We start from the raw sequence: 20,356 nt of genomic DNA on the forward strand, positions 1-20,356 counted from the left end.
TTTGCAAGATTAGAATTAAATAGTTTTAACAATTGTCTGTATTAGTTCCATGCCTAGGAGCAGAAGTATTACCCAATCTTTTTGTGAGGTAACTCCACCCTTTTCAATTCTGGTGTTTGGGCCTCCCCTTAGGAACCTTCTCTGTAGATAAGCATCTGACTTCTGCCAAAGTTTCATAATCAGGAAGATTTTAGATAGGCATCTATGAATTTTAATCCCAAATTATATGTATCCTCCTGCATTGGCACTGAAATTACCATTTCAAATCTTTTTTTTATAGTCACATACACACTAGACCTTACACAACTCTAGGTAAATTTCTAGATGAGGAATACAAAGTGACAATTTATTAAGGCATACATTGTTAGATCATTTAGATGGTGTCATGATTAGGCCAAGGAGAAAAGTTAGAAATACTTCATCACTTTTTTGTTGTTTGCTAAAGGCTTCAGAAGCAAAAATGTTGAATTGGAGAGGTATTTCTGAGGTCAGTTTTCTTATTATATATTTTCTTGTCATCTGTAGCTAAAAATTATTATTTGATTCTCATGTTGCAGGAAAAAAACTTCCTTCAAATTCTCTAGGATTCTTGGGCTCTATCCATGAGTAATTTTGCCTCAGTTGAAGCATAATTCTTTTTTATGTTTTAAAATTTAATTTTTTGTTACATTTTAATTTTTGAACTGGCTCCCTCCCCCTCTCTTTACCCTGCACTAGGGAAAGCCATCATTTGATATATCCAGACACACACACACACACACACACACACACACACACACACACACACACAGACACACAGACACACAGACACACAGACACACACACACACACACACACACACACACACACACACACACACATTTGGTAAAACCATGCAATGCATACTTCTATTTATCAGCTTCCTTCATAGGTTCTTCAAACTTGATTTGAGTATTTATAATATTCAGAATAACTTGTTTACAATTGTTCTTCAAATAAAATTAATGTTAACATTTACAACATTATCTTGGTTCTGCTCATTTTAGTCTTCATTATTTCATGCAAGTCTTTCCATGTTTTTCTAAAATCAACCATCTCATCATTTCTTATAGCACTTCCTTCATGAAGAATAGTTGATGATTGTTGAGGTTCTTTGTTTCTATGGACTTGATTTACATAGTGTGTCCCAATACTTCACTGGAATGAACTAAGAAACAACTGAAGTGTACTGGTAATTTTTAGAGGACTAAGAATATTCTCTGGAAAAGTGTGGTTATTTGGGGAAGAAAATCACATTTCCTTTTTTATTAGGTTTAAATGACAAATGAGATCAGATAAGAAATGTTACCCTAAATATGTGTTAGATTCAATTTATAAGCAAATATTATGTAAAGTTCCCATTCTGTATGAGTATGACACTCTACTTACTAGTCACTGAGGCACAAATACAAAAGTGAGATAGTTCTTTATCTTCAAAGTGCTTCTATTAAACTATAGAGATACATGTCCACAGATAAGTAAATCTGAAATATATATATATATATATATATATATATATATATATATATATATACAATAAATATATAGTGACTAGAAAGGAATATTAACAATTGGGTAAATTAGGAAAGATTTCTTAAAGGAAGTGCTGTTTGAATTAAGCCTTAAGTATAGAAGTAATGGTTCCAAGAGGAAGAATTGATGAGAGAACATATAAATTATGAAAGTTTGGGAATTTTGTGAGCTTGCAAAGTATTGGAAATGAAATGTCCCATCCAGAGGACAGCCACTAGACCAATTTGACTGGAGTAGAGCTCATGAGATGGAGTATTGAAGTCTCACATATATGGCCTTGGAAGCAACTACAGAAGTTGTACAGTTAAACTTTTCATTTTAAAGATGAGAAAACAGGGAGAGTGAGCAATATCGATGGGTGTTAAATCCAGGTCTTTAGATCTAGATACAGTGCTCTTTCCATGCTCCTATGATGCCTAATAATCCAGGAAAAAGAAACTGGAGTCAGATTGTGAAAACCTTTACATTCCAAACATAGCCTGTATTTTATCCTATAGGCAATGTGAACTCATTTCACCAGTAGGCCAATGAATTAGTAAAACTGGTATTACTAATTTAGCAGTTATGTGGAAGATATATTTAAGAGGGGATGCAGGAGAAGCAATTAGGAAACTATCATAATTGTCCAGGTAGGAAGTAATAAGGTTCTAGATTAGGAAGACTGTGGTATAAGTAGAGGGAAGAGATGGATGTGGAAGAAACAAAACTTGGCAACATTAAAACTGGAGAGGGTTAATGAGAGCAAAGAGGTGAGGATGACTCCCATATTGAGTATCTAGGTGACAAAAATGATAGTTTTACTCTTTACAAAAATGAGGAATTTAAGAAAGGGTTCATTTAAGAGGAAAAAAAATAAGATCCATTCTTAGAAATGTGGTTATCAATTGGATTTCCAGGTAGAAATACAGCAGAGCAGTTGCAATCTAGAATTAAAGATTTGGTCTGAGAAATGAGGCTGGATATGTGAATCTGAGAGATAGAGATGATAGAGATTGAAACCTCTTGGAACTGATAAGAAAGAGAGTGACTCTAGATAGAAGAGAGAAGGCATAAGACTGAATACACTTGCCTAAGTGGAAGGACTTGATAGTGAGAAAGTGGTCAAACAAGAAAGAAGAGAGCCATAACAATGTAATGCCCTGCGAGGAGACAGTTTAAGGAAGTAGGAGTTAGATATAGCAGAGAGGTCAAGAAGGGTGAGTATTTATATATTTTAACAGGTAAGAGAATATTGGCAACATTGGAGAAATCTTGCTGGTGGGAATGAAAGTCACACTTAAGAATTAAAAAGTGAGAAGTGGGTGAAAAAAATGGAAGCAATAGGTATAGTTGGTTTTTATTTTTTCCCTAGGAATTTGATTATGAAGGGGAGAAGAGATGGAAGATAATAGCTTGAGAAGATGATAGAGTCAAATGAAGTTTAAGACAGCAGGAAAGGAAGGGTCCAATGGATAAATATAAATTGAAAATGAATGAGAAAGGATAATCAAAGGATTAAACTCCTGGAAGATGTGGGAGGAGATGGTACTAAGTTTACAAGTAAAGGAGCTGATCTTGATGTTGTAAGGGAGAAGAACCATTTCATCCTCTGGGACTGAAACAAAGAAGGGGAGAATTGGGAATAATACTTAAGTGTGTAATTGGAGAGGAGAGAAAGACATTCAGGCAGCAAGTCTAATGAGGGAAACCCAAAGGAAGGTTGGTGTATCTATGTCATTCTGTGGGAATGATACAAGGAACTTTCCCCTCCATGAATTCCTCTGTGAATGCAAATGTGAATGGAGGGAGCCACCCTGCCCTCTGTAATTCTCAGTGACCTGAATGTGATAACATGAAAGGAAAACCAAAATAGTGACAATGGCAATGACATGAAATAATTTAGAAGATTAGACAAGAGAGGCCATCAAGAAAGGAATATTGGAGGATAGAAGAGATCAATCAACTCACATAACACAGAATTCACCATCAGAATAGTATCAGTAGAAATACTATTGCAAAAAAAGGCACATCATGGGAGCATCATACAGAATATCCAGTTGGATGAAGGCTCTTGCTACTGGATTTGTCAATGACAGTGGGTAGGGGTTAGGACAAAAATTATATTCCATTATTTTTTGGGATTGTAGTTCCTTTGAGTTGCTTAGGTTGTTTTCTTTTTTTTTTTAATAACCACTGTGTCTGCAAATGGGGAGTTAACAACAAACTTCTTTTTTTTTTAGTTTTTGCAAGGCAATGGGGTTAAGTGGCTTGCCCAAAGACACACAGGTAGGTAATTATTAAATGTCTGAGGTCAGATTTGAACTCTGGTACTCCTGATTCCAGAGCCAGTGCTCTATCCACTGTACCACCTAGCCGCCCCTGCAACAAACTTTCTAATTTGTCCAATTGGAAACATTCCCCCCACCCCACCCCCAGATTTCAGTATAGAGACTCAAAAGCAAGTGGAAAAAACTCACATAACCCTGACCATTTTTGCCACAGGACCCTCGCCACTTCCTTTCCCTGCAAGAATGACATCACTTTTGCCTAAATGAACCTGAAAAGACACTGCATGAGCAAAATGTCACTTTAAAAAAAAATACAACATAGAATATTGTATGTTAGATTTGGATGAGATTGTAAGAGTTCATCTCATCCAAACCCCAAATTTTATGGATAAGGAAACAGGGCCAAAGAATATCATATATTTAATTAATGACAAGACCCAGATTTTCTCTATGTTTATAACCACCTAGTATAACAACTTCTCCTTAACAAAATCATTTAACAATAACATTTTGAATATTCCCAAATTCATGAACTTATAAATAAATATACTTGTTTTATTATAAATAAAACCCTTCTTGCATTGTCAATGACAAATCTTTTTATCTGACTTCTTAGACAAAAGACAGTGACAACAAATGAGTTTAGTACTGTTATTTACTCTGCAGATTGTAAATACTTTTTCATATAAATAGTTTGCTTTGGTTAATAGGTTGTGTACTAGGCATTCTGAAGTAATTTTCATATATCTATATTTTCTGTTTCTCAGATTATAAATTCCTCAAGGTCAAGGATCCTATTTTCTCTTTCTTTGGTCTCCTTCACAATACAGTGTGCAGGGCTCAGAACATGGGTGAATTCTTATGAAACCATTTTCCTCAGAAAAATCCATGCCTTAAGTAGCAGCTAACACTTCTCTTTACTTATTGCTTTAAAAATGTTTTTTTCTCCTACAGATACAAAAACATAGTATATGAAATGTATGAGTGTAAATAGAATATTATAATTTTATTAGTCCAACTTTTTTATCACAAGATATTTAAATTTGCTTCCTCTGAAACTGGAAAAAATCAGAGTGTTAGAGGGATGAAGAAAAAATAACTCATGCATTATTAGTGAGGTTTTGAACTGATCCAATCATTCTGGAGAACAGTTTGGAACTATGCTCAACAGACTATAAAACTGTGCATACCCCCTGACTCAGCAAAATACTACTCCATCTTTATCCCATAGAAATGAAAGAAAAAGGAAAAGGACTTATATGCACAAAAATATTTGTAGCAGTTCTTTTTGTGGTAGCAAAGAATTGGAAATTGAGGGGATGCTTATCGGTTGAGGAATGACTGAACATGTTGTGGCATGATTGTGGTAGTACTAATGTGTTATAAGGAATGATAATGGGGGGGGGTTAGGGAAAAGAACCATGACAAGAATTATATGAACTGATGCAAAGTAAAGTGAGAAAAACTCAGATTACTGGACACAGAGCAATAATGATCAACTGTAAAAGGCTTAGATACTCTGATCAATATAATGATCCAAGAGAGTTCCAAAGGACTCATCAGTTCTCAGAGAGAATTGATAAACTCTGAGTACAAATTGAAATATAATTTTCTCTAGAGGGCAGCTAGCTGGCACAATGGATAGAGTACCAGTCCTGGAGTTAGGAGGACCTAAGTTCAAATCCTCTTTCAAACACTTAATTCTTACTTAGTTGTGTGACATTGGGCAGGCAAGTCATTTAACTTCATTGTCTTGAAAAAAACAAGCAAAAAAAGAAACATAATTTTTTTCCTTTATTTTTCTTGCTTTGTTTAAAAACTCGATCTAATATGAATATTTGTTTTCCCTGATTTCTCTTGCACAAATTATATATATATATATATGTTATATATATACATATATATATATGTATATATATATTGCTTGCCTTCTCAGTGTCTGTGGGAGAAGAGAGAATTTGGAATTAAAAATTTAAAAAGAAAATAATGCTGATAATTAAAGTGTTTAAAAAAATCAAAGGTAAGATAGTCAAATAATTAGGAAGGTAACAATATTCAATACAAATTTACAAATATACTAGACTTTGAACAAAAAGTAGATTTAGAATTAATTTACTACCGAATATGATACTCATTAAAGAAAGTCTATTCTATAGCTGAAATGAAAATTGGCATGCACTCTTTAGTGGTGACCTAATTTAACATTGTATTTTGGTTCTTGGCTGAAAAAGAAATTAAGTTTGATTATAATTTACAGTCTTCAACACTGTATTTCCTGGTAATTTGGAATGGATATTATTTCTAGCTCCATCAAATCAATTTAGTTTAAAAAAAAATCAAGATATTAAACTATTGCTATGTATTAGTTTACTAGGGCTATTTCTTATTTTATTTGACCTTTTTCAGAGCCTGAAAACACAAGTACGGGATTAGAGGATTTAGAACAGAAAGCAATCTCAGAATTCATCGGACCAATCCTCTCATTATATAGATGAAAATAATCATTCAAAAAGAAACTACAAAACTAATAACTAAATCCCCAGCTTCCCATTAGGTGACAAGGCAAATGATTATTTTGCCATTATGCAATTTCCTCAGCTATAAACATGGACCCTAGTTTTATTCTTGTCTTTCTGCCTTCTATTTCTAGAAATTATTGAATGTAAAAGGATTAAAATTGGAAATACACAAATTCCATTTGTTTAAATGTCTGAAGTTCTTTTTGAATTCTCTTCCAATGCTCTACCAATTCTCTTTGAATAGAGACTATTAGACATTCTGCTGTCTTTTTCCCTCAAGGCCCAGCTAATTATCTCATTGCTTTTGTAGATGGCATCGTGATTAGGCTGCCATCTCCTGGCCACTACTGGAATTGGAATAGTTAATTTTTTTTTTTAGGGTTTTGCAAGGCAATGGGGTTAAGTGGCTTGCCCAAGGCCACACAGCTAGGAAACTATTAAGTGTCTGAGGTTGGATTTGAACCCAGGTACTCCTGATTCCAGGGCCAGTGCTTTATCCACTGTGCCACCTAGCCGCCCCAAGAATTCTTTTGGTTAGTGTCAACTCATAAAATCGAAAAAAATTCAAAAAAAACCTTATCAGGCATCACATCAAATGTTTTCATTTAATGGATAAAGAAATTGAGACCATAATAAATAATGTGGAAGTACAGATAGGAAATATAGATCAGGTATTGACTTTATATTAAATAAATTACATAATATTAGAATAAATAAGCAAAGGGTCAAAGTAGGGTCTCAATCAGGGGGTTGTGGTAAAGGTGTAACCAATACTGTCATGAGCTAATATATATATGTGTGTATGTGTGTGTATATATATATATATATATATATAGTAGCAGAGAAAGAAAAGGGAAAGAAGAATGGGAAACAACCTCTTTTCGAATTCTGCATACTTCAAAAGAAATTGCTTAAAATTTCCTAAATACTCTAGGGTAGAAATTTCTAACCTGGGGTACAGGTTCCACTAGGAGGTAGGAGAAGCTTACCAAGGGAGTTTAGAAATTTCATGAACAAATTTTAGGTAAAGAATATTTTGTAAATATCATCCTATTGAAATTAATCTGAATTTTAATTCTTATAATGTCTGTTGTTTAGTCATTACAGTCATGTCTGACTCTTTGTGACCCTATTTGAGATTTTCTTGGCAAAGATACTAAACAGGCTTGCTATTTTCTTCTCCAGCTCAATTTATAGATGAGGGAACTGATGTAAACAGGGTTAAGTTTACTTGCCCAATGTCACCAACCAGTAAGTATCCTCAGATACTTAGATGGATTTGAACTAAGGTCTTCCTGACTTCAACATTCTCTCCATTGTGACTCCATTGTGTCCTTTTATGTGCATATCAATCAATGAATAAGCATTTAGTAAGCACTTACTATGTATGTTCCAGATGCTGTGCTAAATATATACGTGGTATTTTACTTATTTAATTTTATATTGAAAAGGTGATATGGAAAGGCATACAGAAAGTCAAGAGTTGAACACAGAAAAAGGTTGGGAATGCTTATTCTATTTATACTCTAAATTCTAGAGCAAGAAGTTAAGACCTAAGAGTAGTGGATTAAATAAAAATATGAGGTTCCTGGTGGCTTAGAAATGCATGATATTTCAGACCTGTTGAATACTAGAGAAAAGAACATTAGATATGGATACTGTATTTGGATCTTAGCTTTGTTACTTATTACTTTTGTGGTGTTAGGGAAAACATATAACTTTTTATATGGATATATGAGGTGAGTGAGAGTGAGGAATTGAGGATAATGGATAGTAAGAGTGGTAGGGAGAAGAGAATTTTCATTAGTGTTTAATGTTGGGCAGAGAACTAGGAGATTCAGAACTGAGAAAAGGCCAATAGATGAGCAATTAGGAGATCATATGTAACCTTGGAAAGGGCATTTTAGTTGAATGATGAAGTCAGAAGACATACTGCAGAGAGAGGAAGTAAGATAGAGGCACCAGTTGTAGATGCCATGAGGGGGAGAAAGAGAACTATAGGATGAAACCTTGTGGGGTTGGCCAGATCAAATGAAAGGGTTTTGGTTTTTTTTTGGTTTTGTTTTGTTTTTAGGTTTTTGCAAGGTAAATGGGGTTAAGTGGCTTGCCCAAGACCACTCAGATAGGTAATTATTAAGTGTCTGAGAGGATTTGAACCCAGGTACTCCTGACTCCAGGGCCAGTGCTTTATCCATTGCACCACCTAGCAGCCCCCGAAAGGTTTTTTATTTAAGTGTGGATAAGACATGGATGGCAGGGAAGGATGGGGGAATGCAATAGGGAAAAGTTTTTTTTATTAACATTTTATTTGTTTTCCAATTATTTACAATAGTAGTATTTACCTATCATTTTTACTAAGGTTTTGAATTTTACAGTTTCCCCCCCTCCCTTCCCTCCCCACCCCCACAGAAGGCTGTCTAATAGTCCTTACATTGTTTCCATGCGATACATTGATGCAAATTGAATGTGTTATAAGAGTAAACATAACCCCCCCCCAAGAAGATAAGAGACCTCAAGTATAGAGAGAGAGAGAAAATTTTTTTTAAAAATGTACTTCAGTCTGTGTTCAGATTATAATGTCTCTGTCTCTGAGGTGAGTTGCTTTATTTATCATAAGTCCACCAGAGAAGTTGCTTCAATATTTTTCCCACAGTTACTATTACTAGCTGTACCTCCACTCTATTCCTCCCCACTATCATTTATTCTATTCTCTTTCTCTCCTTTTATCCTGGCCCTGTCCAAAAGTGTGTTGAATCTGAGTACCCCCTCTCTTGATCTTCCCTCTCTTCTATCATCTATTCCCCCCTTCCCTCCCCCCATTCCACCTTATCCCATCCCTTTCTTCTCATTTTTCTCTAAGGTGAGATAGATTTCCTCACCCTATTAAGTGTGTACGTTATTTCCTCTCTGAACCATTGCTGATGAGAATGAAGGCTCACTCATTCCTCCCTTGCCTTCCCCCTTTCCACTCCATTGAAAAAAAGCTTTTTCTTGACTCTTATGTGAAATTTCTTAACTTCTTCATCTCCTTTCTCTTCCTCCCAGCACTTTCCTTTATCACCCATTGACTCCATCTTTTTACTATATTATACCATTATATTCTACTCCTTCCTATGTCTTGTCTATATATGCTCCTTCTAACAGCTCTTATAAATGAGAAAGTTCATATGAGTCATCAATATCTTCTTCCCATGCAGGAATACAAACAGTTCAATATCATTAAGTTCCTCATAGTTAGTCCTTCTCTTCCACTCCCTCTATGGTTCACCAGAGTCCTGTACTTGGAGATCAAACTTTCTGTTCAGCTTTGGTTGTTTCAATAGGAAAGTTTGAAAGTCCCGTTTCATTGAAAGTCCATCTTTTCCCCATGAAAGAAGATGTTCAGTTTTTCTGGGTAGTTTATTCTCGGTTGTAAACCAAGATCTTTTGCCTTCTGGAATATCATATTCCAATCCCTATGAGCCTTTAATGTAGGTGCAGCCAGATCCTGTGTAATCCTGACTATGGCGCCTTGGTAGTTGAATTGTTTGTATCTGGCAGCTTTTAGAATTTTCTCTTTGATTTGGGAGTTTTGGAATATGGCTATAATATTCCTGGAAGTTTTTCTTTTGGGATCTCTTTCAGGAGGTGACTGGTGAATTCTCTCAATTTCTATTTTACCCTCTGCTTCTAGGATCTCAGGGAAGTTTTGCTGTATTATTTCTTGAAAAATGAAGTCTAGGCTCTTCTCCTGAAATAATTTTTAAATTATTTCTTCTGGATCTGTTTTTGAGGTTGGTTGTTTTTCTAATGAGATATTTCACATTTTATTTTAATTTTTGGCTTTTTTGGAAGAGTTTAATTTCTTCCTGGTTTCTTGCAAAGTCATCAGCTTCCTTTAGTTCCATTCTGCATTTGAAGGAGTTATTTTCTTCACAGAACTTTTTTTTAATCTCCTTTTCCAGCTGGCCAATTCTGCTTTTTAAGGCATTCTTCTCCTCATTTGCTTTTTGTTTTGCTTTTTTCCATTAGGCCTAAACTAGTTTTTAACATATTATTTTCTTCAGTATTTTTTTGCATATCTTTTACCAAGCTTTTGATTTGGTTTTCATGATTTTTCTGCATCGTTTTCATTTCTTCTCCCAATTTTTCCTCCATCTCCCTTAATTGTTTTTCAAAGTCTTTTTTGAGCTCATCCATAGTCTGAGCGCATTTTCTATTTCTCTTGGAGGTTTTGGATATGGAAACTTTGATTTTGTCATCATCTAAGTATGTGTTTTGATCTTCCATGGGACCAAAGTAATTCTCTATGGTCAGATTCTTCTTTTTCTGTTGTTTACTCATTTCCTTAGTCCAAGACTAATTTACAGCACTTCCAAGGCTTTGGGGTTTTTTTGGGGGGGACACCCCACTGGGACCTTATTCCTCCAAGGTCTTATGCTCTCTTGTCTGTGCTTTGATATGTAGATGGCCCCATACTTCCCTCTGTCCTGAAGCTATAAGGAGGGATCCAGCTTGTCTACTTAGTATGGAAGCCCAAACTGCAACCTGGATCTGAGTGTAGGCTCACAGCAGAGTCCTACCCCTAGGGAGAGCAGGGAAATCTCTACAGACTTCCCTTACTGTCTCTGGTGCAGGCTGCTTTCTCCATATTCTCGTTGCAGATTCTGCAGCCAGTGCTCCTCACTCCACACTCATTCTGGTGTAGCAGAGTTCTCTCTTTGCCCCTTAAAGCAATTGCAGGTGATCTCTGGGCTGGGCTGGACTGTGCTTAGCTGCGGCTGTGGCTTTTTTTCCAATCCCCAGTCCTGGTGAAACACACCTTTTCTGTGGAACTTCTAAGTTATCTTGGCTGGGAAAATGTATCACTCAATCTTTCTGTGGGGTCTGCCCCTCTAAATTTTGGCTAGAGTCCTCATTTGTTTTGGAGTTTGGCGGGGAAGGAGTTCCTGGGAAATGCTGCCTTCATGCCACCATCTTGGCTCTATACCCCCCATCTTGGCTCTGCCTTGTAATAGGAAAAAGTTGAAGATAATAGAGAATGGGGGTAGCTAGGTGGCACAGTGGAGAGAGCACTGGCCCTTGAGTCAGGAGTATCTGACTCAGCCACTTAATAATTGCCTAGCTGTGTGACCTTGCATGAGTCACTTAACCCCGTTGCCTTAAATAAATTTTAAAAAAAAGATAAAAGAGAATGGAGATGAATGAGAGTAGTTTGATGGAGAAATTTGGAGGATGGGATCAAGTGCATGTGTAGAAGGGTTTGCCTTTGTTAGAAGAAGGGTCTTCTTTGATTTGAGTCTGGTGTAATGGAGAAGACAGTGGTGTAAGATCTCAAAATGATAGGGGATAATAAGAGGGAGCTTTTGAAGAATAGTGTTTATGATGTATGAGATGATATTTTTAGCTGAGAAGAATGAAGAAGAGGTTTCCATGAACATTTAACAAGAAGTAAAAAAAAAAAATTAAAAGCCTCTGAGGAGAGTGATAACAAATCACTTAGAAATGAATAGAATGTTTGCCTTGCTGCAATGAGGTCCCAGGTGAGATTATATAATACATTTGTATTGGGGTTACTTAGCATGGCTTGTGATTTCCTTTGGTTCCATTCAGCACCATGTGAAAAGGAGAGAGGGAGGCAGACAGTGGTTAATGCTGTGTAAGGGTAATCAATGATACAACAAGGGGTCAAAGGTATAGGATAGTGTAGAATTAATTTGGTTCATTCACCAAGAAAGGAAGGAAAGCATGAAGGAAGAAAACACATTTATTAAGAACCTACTATGTGGCAGGCACTATACTAAGTGTTGTTTTTACAAATATTGCATCATTTGATCCTCATAATAACCTTGAGAGGTAGAGGCTAGTATTATCCTCACCTTAAAGTAGAGGAAACTGAAGCAGGATAGAGGATGTGATTTTCCCAGGGTCACACAGATATTATGTATCTGAGGCCAGATTTGAGCATGGGAATTGCTTTTAGCATCATTGGTTTATCTGACCCTTTTGCAAAAGCCAAATTCCTCAAAACTATTTCAATGGACTGGAATGTTGCCCTTCCAAAGAAAGCAAACTAACAAGTTGTTAACTTCTCCAAAGAAATTGTCAAATAAATATATACTTCTGAACATATAGAGTGATAACTGTACTACATTTCAAAGATATTCCATTCCTGTGAAACTTTGTTTCACAACTAGGTTGCCCAGTGGATAGAGTAATGGAGCTGAGTCAAAAAATCCTGAATTTATTGGAAATCAAGTAAATGTCCTTCATTTGGGGGAATGGCTTAACAAACGGTGGCATATGTATATCATGGAACACTATCGTTCTACTAGAAACCAGGAGGGACAGGAATTCAGAGAAGCCTAGAGGGATTTGCATGAACTGATGCTGAGTGAGATGAGCAGAACCAGGCAAAACACTAACAGCAACATGGGGGCAATGATCAACCTTGATGGACTCACTCATGCCATCAGTGCAACAACCAGGGACAATTTGGGGCTCTCTGCAATGGAGAATACCATCTGTATCCAGAGAAAGAACAGTGGAGTTTGAACAAAGACCAAGGACTATTACCTTTAATTTAGGAAAAAAACCCTGATATCTTATTGTCTGATCTTGCTATCTCTTATACTTTATGTTTCTTCCTTAAGGAGATGATTTCTCTCTCATCACATTCAATTTGGATCACTGTATACCATGGAAACAATGTAAAGACTGGCAAATTGCCTTCTGTGGGGGGGGGGAGGGAAGTAAGATTAGGGGAAAATTGTAAAACTCAAAATAAATAAAATCTTAAAAAAAAGTCCTGAATTTAAATCCAACCTTAAGATGTTTCCTAGTTCTGTAACTCTGAAACAAATTCCTCAAACCTTTATTTGCTTTGGTTTCCTCATCAGTAAAAACAGGAATAATCATTCTACTTAACTGCCTACATTATTTGAAGATTAAAAAAAAGGATAATATTTGAAAAGTGCCCTGCAAACCTTAAAATGCTAAAATATTGATATTTTTGCTATTGATATATATATAATATATTAACATTGCTATTGATATATATAATTTATTAACATATATTACTACTACTACTACTACTACTACTACTACTACTACTACTACTACTTCTATAAACAGTTTTCACTGAATTTTAGCACTAAAGGCCTCTTTTAGGCATCCCTGATAAGTTATTGGCCCTTTATTCCCCAAGATATATATTTTTAGTACCAGCTTTTATCTGGACTAGGAATTTTAATATGAGGAAATTCTGTTTCCAGTGCTATGCTTGCTGGTGAAATTTATCAAAATTTGTCATATATTTTTTATGAAATATGTTAAATATGTAAACATACTTTCATATGCTATAGAGTAAATCAACACAGAGGCCTTTAAATTTTAGAAATCTCTTTTGGAAGTAGAAATTAACTTTGGAAATAGATGTCTAAACAGAAGCATATTGTAAAACTTTGATGAATGTTCCTCATTCACTTTGTTATAATATATTTTTATAATGTAAAACCTTAGAGGTAATATTCACTGAAGCCAAACTCACTTTTCATCTCTCCATCTCTCCATTGGTTTGTCTAGTTGCCTCTTACACATATGTAGAGACGTACACACACATACGCACACATACACACACTATTAGTGCCTTCTGAGATCACCTTCAATTTATATTGTGCATAATTTGTTTGAATATAGTCATTTGCATTGTCTCATATTTGAATACTAGCCCTTAGAGGACCTTTCTTTTTGCATATACCCAACACTTATTATAATTACTGGCACACAGTAAATCCTTATAAATACTCGATGGTTGAACAATTGACTCTTATTTTCTGCAGGGAGCGAGTGTATTGGGAGGTCAAAATCTGAGGGACCTTTCTTATTATTTCATGTCTCCCCTTTCCCTCCCTCAAAAAGTAATAGTAGCATGTAATTTGAAAATAAATAAATAAGAAAAAATAGAAAAAAGTAATGGTAAAACTTTAAGAAAATGTGTTGACTTAAAAGAAAATTATAATGTGATTTATTTTATTATATTTTACTGGCTATCAAAATGCAACATTTCTCACACATGAAAGAAGCATTTTACAAACTTAATTATACTTTGAGAGCTACTTTTCAAACTACTTTTTATGGGTGGTGTCACATAATGAATATGTTTAGATTCATTTTCCTGAGGCCAAGCCTAGTCTAGTCCAATGCATGATAGAGGAGAAGAGTGTTTTGGGGAGTGTGCCTGAGTTAGTTTTCACATATCATTAGGCATTTGTCATGCATAATGAAAGCTTATATACATACAAGTGATTATGTAGAGACCATTTGGCAATTGCATTATTAAAAATACTCTATAATGCTTTTGGAAAATTAGCATGGCAGTTATGTGGTTGGATGATACTAAGGTATACTCCTCTAGGAATAATAACACTGTGAATACTGAATAGTCCTATTTGGAAATAGCAACTCAAAGAAAGGGAGACTTGGAAAGAAAGACAAGACTGGAAAATTTATACTCATTTTCTCTGAAGGAAAGAAGAAAAGTTTAGAAAAAACAATTCAAATAATTTTTATTGCATGCTAACCCAGTGGTTGACAATATTTCATTGGAAAGGAAAGGGATGCCAGGATATTTTCAAAAACAATAGCAGTCAATTACAAATGATCTTATCTCATTTAGTATCTTACCTTCTTTGACCAAAGTAGGAAAGGCAAACTCTACCAGGGGGTAGCTTTTCTAACATTCTAACCCTAAGCCTGTTTGGAAAATGGGTAGTTGAGAAATTGGTGAGCTTTGCCTATCTTCCTTTCCCTTGTTGACTCATTCTCACAGCAACAAAATCCACTGAATCTGGTTGAAGCAAAACATGCAAATGATATATGGAAACAATAGTTAGGATTTATAAAGCATCATACACACACACACACACATATTTATATATATATATATACACACTTCATTCTGCATTAGTTCGTGTAACTTTCTACGTGTCTCTGTTTTGATTACACACAAATATATATAAAATATGTGTAAAATATATATATATGTAATACATATGTAAAATTCCATTACATGGATGTATCACAATTTGGTTAACCATTCCTTAACTGATGGGCAAAAAAGATGTTTTTTTCCCTCCAGACTCTTGCCAGGAAAAAACCCACAACAAAATAATCAAACATTTTATCAGACTTTCAAAAATGAGGTTACAGTAAGAAACCTCTATGCAGCAAGAGATTAAAATAACCAAAATAACAAACTGCTACTAGATTGGTGTTGTCTGTCATCTAATTTTTGGTCCTAAAGAAAAATAGGGCTTTTCCTTACTCTTTTTTGTCTGATCATCTTTGTTCACAGAATCTTCAAGGGATGTCAGAGATCATGAAATTCTACTTATATCTGCAGAGAAATCTTTTTGACCTCCATGACAAGTTTGATCCAGCTTGTTTGAACATGTCTAGTGATGGAGAATTCACGACTTCCCAAGGTTGAACTATTTCCTTTTTCTTTCCCTTTGGCATAGCTTTAATAGTTATGAAGTTTCCTTTTAAATTTAATGTCTATTTTTTAATATCTTTATATTGCTCCTAATTCTTCCCTCTTCTCCCATGTGAGCTTTTTATATACTTAAAGAAAACTTTCATTTCACTCTCCTTGTTTCCCTCTGATCTTTTCTTCTCCAGTTTAAACAGTTTTATGGTATAATAATAGCAATTTCAAGATAATTTCCACTGAATATTACTTCCATTTATACAGGACATTCACAATGGAACACAGTACTCCAGAAATGTCCTATCCAGGATTGAGTTTAATACTTATATCTATTTGTGAAAAAGAGGCTGTCCCCTGGGATCTGAAGCAAAAAATTAATTATGTTGACTTATTGTTGAAGAAAATATTTCAACCTTAGAGTTTTGATCATCTGGTCTAATAGAAGAAGTATGCTACAATGTAGTCAGCTTTGGAGTCATGAAGACTGGGGTTTAAGTCCCCTCTCAGACTTACACTGAATGACTGTATGTTCATGGACAACTCCCTTAATTTTCAGTGGCCCAGGCAATTCTGCAAGACTTTAATTTGCAGAACAGTTGCCTATCTACATTTGTAGATAGAGTTCCCTCATTGAAAGTTCTTGACAAAAATGAAATCAAAAGCCCAGACAAAAACAAAATCAAACCAATCTTACATATGGTTTTCTAACTTGCTAAGTTAAGTATAAGCAGAGGATGTTCACAGACATGACACTACTAGAAGAGAAGCCCGAGGGAGAAAAACCATCTACATTTCATAGAGCATGATGTTAAACTCCTAAATTTATATGCAATAAGTTAATGCATAGCTGAATCACTGGGTGGCATTATCACTAGAGGCTTTTACAATATGAGTCCCAAAGCCATTCAGGTGCCTTGTCAATCTTAGAGCATTACCAAAGAGAAAAATGAGGAAAAAAAATTAATGAAAAAATTTTTAAAAATGAAATAATACATTCATAAGTTTGATCAGTAAAATGAAACCTGAACACTCAGGGGAAAAAAATCCATTTGTGGGGGCCAAATGTATTCAAATTGGCATAGCTGTAGTGCTAAATAATTGTCTAACAAGCTGGTGGTATTTGGAATGGCTTAGACTAAAACAGGTCAGGTCCAGGATAATCAAAAACTTTTTAGTGCCAGCATGTCTTGGAACATTCTCCTAATGATATTTGCTTTGTTTTCCCTTGAGTTGACATGCAGCTCACTGTGGTTTGGTAATTTTCCTGGAACAAGGGGTGGCACCATAATCTGACAGCAAGAACACTGAATTGACTATTAGGATACTCAAATACTAGTTCTTATACGAACACTGAAAAAGTCATGCAATTAGTTCTCTGTTCTAAGTTTTAACGCTTTTTAAAATGGAGACAAAAATATTTGTGCTTTTTTGGGGGAAATAAAAACAAACATGAAACAGAGTGTATCATCAAGCAAAGGGTTTTTTTGATTTTTGTAAGGCAACGGGGGTTAAGTAACTTGCCAAAGGTCACACAACTAGGTTATTATTAAATGTCTGAGGCCAGATATAAACTCAGGTCCTCCTGACTCCAGGGCCAGTGCTCTATCCATTATGCCACCTAGCTGCCCCAAGGAAAAGGGTTTTGAAAACTTAATATTATTGACACTAGTATGTATTTTTATGGTATAGGGAATTTCTTGTGTGGAAACTGTACCCACTAAGGCTGATCCTAAATGGCTTATAACTCAGTCTTTGAGTGTTGGGACATTGTAAGGTTAGATGATTTGCACATACCCACAAAGCTATTCCATCTGGCAGGATTTGAATTTAGATTTTCTTGTCTCTGAGGATGGTCACTACCTAAGACCTGCCTCTTCATGAAATTATTAGTATTAATAAATTCAGTTGTAGAGGAGGTCACCAAAAGTAAATCTAAGTATGGTTAAAGAGTGAAAACTGTGTGGACTTTTAATTTCTTACCTTGATAAAGAACTATATGTAGAAGTAATTGGAATCCCTTCCTTGATTTTGGAGTCAATCCTGCCTCAGACATAAAGCCAGAATGACCTTTGTCAAATTACTTAACCTCTGTCTGCCTCAGTTTCTTCATCCTATAAAATGGGGATCATATCACTTTACAGAATTGTCCTGAGGATCAAATAAGACAATGTCTGCAAAACAATTTGAAAACTTTAAAGATCTCTATAAAAGTTAGTTGTTGTTATTGGTTATTGTTATCAATGGCTGTGGGCTTACCTCTCAACTGGACACTTGTCCCCTGTTAATCTCATTGAGAATGATTGATCAAAGTTCCAAATGAGAGGGCTAATTCGGATGGCTGAGTCCTATATCATATGGATCTGTGATCTAATCAATTTGGGCTTTCATGCTTTGTCATTCCATTAGATTTGTTCATATCCTCTCAAAGATTCCTCACCAGAAGTTCACGTAGCATACTGTAGGCTTGTCTCAATTTCTCCTGAAGTCTCAAGGAAACCAGTGATGTTAACTGTCCATTCCTTACTCTAACATACTGACAAACCCTTATTCCCTTTAGGTTGTTTAATTCCTTCATGATAGTTTTATTCCTGATCTTTGTCATGAGTTATATGTGCCAACTTTCATGTACCCACCATACCCCTTTGCATTGCTCTTTGCACATAATACACATCTTTAGTTCTTTAGAGTCAGTGGTGTTCCAGGCTCACTATCATAAACTTATATGCACAGCATACCTGTACACAGTAAAATATTTTTTATTGAAAAAATGGACTTTTGCTGTATTAGAGAGTTTGGGGTCATTAAAGTGGTTTATCATTTCCTAAAATTAATCTTACCTGCTCTTTTCAGTATGGTTGAGTGGAAAGAATGCTGAATTTGGAGTCAAATGATTTGAGTTTAAATCCTAACTCTTACCTAATAACTGTGTGACCTTGGACAAGTTGTTTAACTTCTCTGGGTCTCAGTTCCTCATCTGTAAAATGAGAAGATTGGATTAGATGGTTTCTGAGATCCCTTAAGATCCTAGCATCCTTTTCTTTTTTTTTTTTAGGGTTTTTTTTTGCAACGCAAATGGGGTTAAGTGGCTTGCCCAAGGCCACACAGCTAGGTAATTATTAAGTGTCTGAGACTGTATTTGAACCCAGGTACTCCTGACTCCAGGGCCAGTACTTTATCCACTATGCCACCTAGCTGCCCTAGCATCCTTTTCTAACCTTAGGTCCACTTACCATATTTGTTAGTTTTATCAAAAAAAAAAATCACAAGCCCATCTGATATGTATTGCAACTGGATTTATTATAAGAGAAATAAATATGTTTGTGAAACTCCTACACAAAGTACAAAGAAGTTTATAACTCAAGCAGAAGCTTGCATATGTATAAATTATAACAAGCTGAAGAACAGTAGAAAGTAATCCCAAATGGGAGTGGTATGGGAGGTGAAAGGGAGAAGTAGGGATGTGGAAAGTATTAAACCCCTTCTAAAAGGGAAAGGAAAGATGAAAGAAAGGGAGGAGGAACATGAATAAGTAGGATGGGAAAACCTGCATTCTTTTCCCCTGGGAACTGCTAGATTATGAAAATAGGATGGATTTTCTTTTAACGAGGGTCCCAGTTGTACAAATTGTTATTTGGGTTATGTTGGCCAGAATCAGGATTGTAGCTGACTTGATTTTAAGACATCAAGAGTTTAAAAGAGTTCATACATAAAATTCACTATTAAGTTAGCTCAGAGAGGTTTCATCTCTGGAAAATAGGGCCACTCAAGAAAACAAAAGGTCTCTTAACATCAGTTAAATCCTAGGGTGACTACTCAGATGTTTGTTGAAATATGGGCAATAGATATTCTTTATCCATTTGGACTTTCCTATTTGGATAGGCAAGGTTAATTCTTTCATATATATATATATATATATTTTTTTTTTAGGTGTTTGGAAGGCAAATGGGGCTAAGTGGCTTGCCCAAGGACACCCAGCTAGGTAATTATTAAGTGTCTGAGACCGGATTTGAACCCAGGTACTCCTGACTCCAAGGCTGGTGCTTTATCCACTACGCCACCTAGCCGCCCCGGCAAAGTTAATTCTTTTGAGTGATTACAGATCTGTAATCAATGAGTTGGGGCAGGAGGTGGCACAGTGGAGGGAACATTGGGTTTGGAGTCAGGAAGACTTGAGTTTCATTCCAATCTCAGACACTTATTAGATATGTGATGCTGGGCAAGCCTCTTAACCCTGGATACCTCAGTTTCCTCAACTGTAAAATAAGCTGGAGAAAGAAATGGCAAATTACTCCAATATTTTACCCAAGAAAATCCTAAATAGGGTCAAGAAGAATTAGGTACAACTGCAATAATGAACAAACAACAAATCAATGTGATATTAGCCACAGAGTATCTGAATACCCTTAACATCCTCAGGAAACCATCCTTAATCTGTATTCTGGGTTGGATTTTAATTATCACAATTATGAACATCTTTTATCAACCAGAAATCTCCCTGCTTTATTCCTAAATTGAGATTTGTTATCAGAGGGTCAGTGAAGAGGTTTAAA

At 35.5% G+C, this 20,356-nt stretch overlaps 1 long non-coding RNA gene across 2 annotated transcripts in view; it reads left to right on the forward strand.

The window, feature by feature from the left end:
- Positions 1 to 19,657, forward strand: part of LOC141517881 (uncharacterized) — a 29,854-nt gene extending 10,197 nt beyond the window's left edge. The window contains exons 1-3 of one of the 2 annotated variants that reach the window (XR_012477022.1): positions 3,261 to 3,816; positions 15,672 to 15,801; positions 16,071 to 19,657. This is a non-coding gene — a long non-coding RNA (uncharacterized LOC141517881). Of the gene's footprint in view, positions 1 to 3,260; positions 3,817 to 15,671; positions 15,802 to 16,070 lie in introns of those variants that run through there. The other variant, XR_012477021.1, reaches the window with a different exon arrangement.
- The last annotated feature ends 699 nt before the right edge of the window (positions 19,658 to 20,356 follow it).

This window comes from Macrotis lagotis, chromosome 3 (genome assembly GCF_037893015.1).
Source record: "Macrotis lagotis isolate mMagLag1 chromosome 3, bilby.v1.9.chrom.fasta, whole genome shotgun sequence".
NCBI lineage: Eukaryota > Metazoa > Chordata > Mammalia > Peramelemorphia > Peramelidae > Macrotis > Macrotis lagotis.